General features: G+C 45.0%; 1 pseudogene; it reads right to left on the reverse strand.

Annotated features, from left to right (window-relative positions):
- Positions 1–544: 544 nt before the first annotated feature.
- LOC101568789 lies at positions 545–1,223 on the reverse strand (annotated as a pseudogene).
- Between the last annotated feature and the right edge of the window lie 4,067 nt (positions 1,224–5,290).

The following is a 5,290-nucleotide window of genomic DNA, read 5'->3' on the forward strand; positions in this document are numbered from 1 at the left end:
GCGTAGACTGCCAAGCTATCTCTTCAGTCCTCATTTTCTTTTTCTTTTTTCTTATCTCATGAATTAAGTGTTGTCTACATACTATATAGTTACATTTCTCCCCAAAACGACAAACTTGGTAGTTACTGAGTCTCTAGACAACATGTTCAAAGCTCATATTAAAAATTTTAAAACAAATCAAACAAGCCCTCAGGTCTGACTAAGGGAGTCCCGCTACATGCAGGCTAATCTACACCAGTGATACTGCTTGACTCTAGGAGGCTGTAAGACAGTATAGACAGCCCCACTTGGAATGCTTACTTCAAGTAGCCTTTTTCCAGTTTCCAACTTCTGAATAAAGATAGTGTTTTGTTAACTGTATTGCAGAAAACTTTTGTAAGTTATCTTATTTGCAATGCCAACTTTGAAAAGCTCACTAAACTAGACAATAACCTATGCAGAAATCACTTTACAAAAAGAGGGAAAGCTCAGAATGTCAACTTTCTACAGAGAACCCACAGTTCAGTGTTATTCAGAGTAAAGAAAAAAAAACAAGCAACTTTTGCTCAGACTAGAAGAAATTCAGCCATTGGTTTGGAATCTGTAACTCAAACTACACATGCAATGAAGACAATATTATGCTAATACAATTGTTTTGCTGCTGCATTTGTCTACTGTTTGTCTACTATTAACAATTATAAACAGAGCAGTGCAACTAGTATTTGGAACAATCCTTATAGTGTTCCAGTGTCAGGCACAACAGTTCTCTTCACACCACAGGTTCTCCTTGCCTACCTGGGCTTCCTCCTCTTCAGTAAAGTCATGTTTGATATTAAAAGTCTTGCGAAGCTCCTCAGGAGTTTTCCCCTTGATCACGTTGGCAGCAGTCTTGCACCAAGCAAGCCTTTGATGTCTGGGTAGTTAGCTGTTTGAATAAGTTCAAAAAGGGCTCCTTGGTCAACTTTGAGGAATTCTTGGTCCCAAACAGGGTTGTCGTCTGTCTGCTTTTCTTTGTTCCCATCATCCTCAGGAGGAGGAGGGGCATCCTCGTGGAGGGTGCACTGCTCAATCACCTTTTTTAATATTGCTGCATTAACATTTGGCAGAGGAACTGCGTCATCGTCTCCTCCATCACCCATTCCCAAATCTTCCAACATGGTCTGGATTGTCACAGACTGTTTGGCAACTTCAACATCAACTTCAAACATCTCTCCACCAGAACTCTGCAACTTAACTGAAGGCATGGTGCTTGGTCTCTAAAAGACTGGAGGTCTGAGGCAGACGAGAGCTGGAAGATGTTCCCACCGGTTGGGGAAAGGCAGCTGCAGAGGAAGCCACTCTCTTTTTTCTTTTTTTAAATGCACTTAATATAGGATCTACAGGGTCTCACTACACAGATCAGACTCCTAGTGATCTTCCTGTTTTCAGCCTCCTAAGCTCTGGGAGTCCAGGGGCACGCCACCTGGCCAGTCTCAATTGCCATCTCAGCGTGCCCCAGGGACAGGGCTGGGACGGCATGTCGTTCTGGGGTCCCGCCCCAGTCCCTGAGCTTGCCAAAGCAGGTGCTTAGTCCACTGAGCTATCTCAAGGCCCTCGCCTTCATTTTCTTGATGTCTCATTGTGTTCATTGACTCTCAGCCCACAGCTCAGTGTCTTGACTCTTGTGGCTCTGCAAGGGGCAGAATGAGAAGGGATTACATGGCTGTTATGGGATCACAATATAGAAACTGGACCAGAATCCAATATTAAAATTTATGAGCCATTTATTACCGGGCTCAGGACTGCTTGACCATACTCACGCAGGAAAGGACAAACGGCAAGAAGCTTTAGAAACGTACAGGTTTTAAAACTAGAAGCCACATCCTGTTTGGCAAAAGAACTGGTCATCTAACACAGATAGAGCTGCACCTTTTGGGACAGTGTGACCATTCCTCAGCATGCATTCTTGTTGGGAGCATTGTTTAGTTCCCGTTTAACATCCACCTGCATGTTTGGGGTCTCGGCCAGCACAGCAACGCTGGTCCGTTGGTTAGCAACACCTTAGTTATTTCGTAGGTATACTCTGGGAACTTTCAGTATGTCAATGATTTATCCACAGAACACCAAGCCTCCTGGCGGTCTGACAAGGAATCAGGGTCACAGAAAGTTGAACAGAGTAATTTTTTACATTTAGTTTTACGTTAACTCATTACAGTGGCAAACATCAGTCATCACCCTGTAGTTCTACCACAATACCTTGTACGAAGTAATTCATTGAAATCTGGAATTATATACAAATTTTTATCAGCTGAAGTGTCATCACATGGTCATGCCTTGTTTCTCACCTCAGGCTGTAGGTGCTGCAGGCCTGACTGCCAGGCTCTGGTTGGCTTTCTCCTTGGTGTCACATGGTTCTGGACCACGGCCATTGGTCACCTCCAGTGACAGCAGAGTCTCTTTGGCTTCAGCAGCTGTGGAGGACAGAGGAGGTAGTGAGGGAGTGGCTGAGTAGGAACCGGAAGCGCTGGAACTCCTGGGCAGCGATGGTGTGGAAGGGGGCACCGTGTGACTACTGCCTCACTCAGTCACCCTCAGAGAGCTCTGCAGGGACTCTGATCACAAGACAGCAGTTCTGGCTTGTGACAGAGCAAATCAGACCCTGGAAATCCTCCTGGTTTCATCACAACTTGTTACTCAGTTATATTGGGGTGTGTGTGTGTGTGTGTGTGTGTGTGCGCGCGCGCATTGGACAGTGCTGGGAACTGAACCCAGGGCCTTATATGTGCTAGGCAAGAGCAATACCACTGAGCTATGCCACTGGCCCTGATTTGCTTCGGTTTTCTTGGAGTGTTTTACATTTCCTTCTGTGGACTAAGTCAGATGGAGTGTTAGACACTCTGCAGCACCGTGCTTGTGCATGCTGGACAAAGGCAAGCGCTAAGTGTATTTTCCTCCCTTTGGTGCTGGTGCCCTGGGCAGAGTGAGGGGCTGTCATCACTCTTTCTGATAAAATTTTCACAGTCCTTTTTTTCTCAACTTTGTCCTGCTTCCTCAGGCCTTCAGGATGTCCTCCAGAGAAAGAGTAGCAGGGAGCACGGATCTGTTCGTGTGGGGCAGTCATTTCTACATGGTTCTGCTACAAATGTTTTATTAAGTAATGTATTGTTCTGGAAAGAGCAGTTCCCATTCTGCTGTTGATAGACTTACAGAACGTAGAATTTCTCCTAGATATTAGAGCTGCTATTACAAAATTAAAGTATGAGGTACAGGAAAAGACAAATGAGAAATAGCCCTGGAAAGAACCTTGCAGTCTAGTTCTGGTGGTTCGTCTCCTAGCTTTCCCCACAATCACACTTTAAAATGCAGTCTTTAAGATGTCTCCCATGCATCCACGGGGTGTGAAAAACACGTGGAGGCCTAAAGGCGCATAAAAGCCAGTGCTGAGGTGGTCGTCTGCACGTGGCCATTGGTGCTTGGTCGGAGGCATTGCTAAGCCCGGGGACACAGGGCATCAAGCAGCACCCCAAACTCTGTGAGAACTTGGCTTTTAATCTCACACAAAACCTTTTGAAGACAGAGGAAAATAATTCTGGCATAGAAAAAAATACCTTAAGGTATCAAGAAGACATAGGGATTTTATGAGACAGATAAAATAAAAAATAAAGATAGAAAACAGTAAAAATTCAACCAACCTACAGGGAGAAGATGGGAGTGACACAAACAGTTGACAAAAGAACAATACCCAGGAAAAATAAGGAATTGCAGTCAGTCAATAAGGAAAAGATGAACATTAAAAGTGGGCAAAATACTTGACTGAAAAACCAACTAACTGATCAGTCACCATGGGATAGGTTATGTTCAAGCTCACTGGGCAGCAGGACTGCAAATCAAAATGCCCACCTCCCAAACAGCCAGAATTGAGAAGCACGAGGCTATTACGGGCTGGCCAGGCTTGAGGCTGCGCACACAGCTCCCACACTGCTGGCATTACAGCCTTGGAAACGATGAGGTGTTATCGGCGCAGCGTGTGCTCACCCCGCTTGAATGTGGGGAGCCTATCCTTGTGCATGTACTCAAGACACAGCTGCTCGGGGCTTTTCTAGTTAGGACAAAGCGAGTGATGAGTGTGTGCAAGTGTTGTGAGCTGGTGTGAAGTCTAGAGATCATAATGAAATACAAAAGGCTTAAGGCTGGTGAGATAGCTCAGCGGACTAAGTACCTGCTTTGGCAAGCACAGGGTGGCACCAGGGTTCGATCCCCGGTCCCGCATGCTGCACCAACACTGACCCCGGGCATGCTGAGCTGGTGAATGAGGATCACTACACATCAGAGCATCGTAGTGGAGAACCTGTACCAAATACATAAATGAAAAAAAAAAAAGTAAAATTACAAGATAATGAATAGCTTCAGATGTTTACATAAAAAAAAAGAAAAAGAAAAAATTTGAGGGCCAGTTAGCTGGTTCAGTGGACTAAAGCACCTGCTTTGGCAGAGCATGGCTGCTGGGGTTCGATCCCCGGCCTGCTGAGCCAGCCCCGGCCCTGGGGCGCTGCGACAGCTATGGAGACTGGGCATGGTGGCGCGTGCCTGTAACTCCAGCACTTGGGAGGCTGAAACAGATGGATCACTCACTAGGAGTCCCGCCTATGTAGTGAGACCCTGTAGACCCCATACTGAATACATTAAAAAAAGGCTTAGATTTTGAAAAGTTCTCCAGAGTGTCTAAGATGTAGCTAATATTTTAAAAAATAAAGTACTTTGATATAAGTTCAATATTAACTTTATACAGAATGTCAAAATATCTAAGTACTGTTGAATTTGTTTTTATGACTGTAACAATCAGACCTGTATTTGTAATTGCTGTATACTATTCCTTATCATCAGTTTTGTATAATGGACTGTTCACAGCCTCAAAGTCAGCATCAACAAAGAATTTTGTTCACTTAAGTTAGAAATTACAGTGATTTCTCTCAAAAAATGTATAAAGTTAAAGCCTATATTGAGAGTATAAAAAAATTTTCCTTTTATGATAAAGTTGCAAATTCTTGGAAAACTGTAAGCACATTTGGATTCAGTGGGACTCTCGACTATAACAATTGTGACACAACAGAGAATCCGCAATCTGTACAAAGCCAAATGTAAGGAGCCTTTTGGCCAGCAGCGCGCGGCTCTGAGGACAGAGACTCCCAGACAGCGCCCGGGCTCCGACAGCTGTGGCTGCGGCCATGGCCGTGTAAGGCCCGTGCTGTTCGCTGCGCCTGGGACTGTATCTATGATGGGCTGTGACTCAGCTGGCAGCCAGCTTTTGAAGTACACACCTATCCAAGGGGCC

Source organism: Octodon degus, unplaced genomic scaffold, assembly GCF_000260255.1.
Source record: "Octodon degus isolate 3935 unplaced genomic scaffold, OctDeg1.0 scaffold00205, whole genome shotgun sequence".
Classification (NCBI taxonomy): Eukaryota; Metazoa; Chordata; class Mammalia; order Rodentia; family Octodontidae; genus Octodon; species Octodon degus.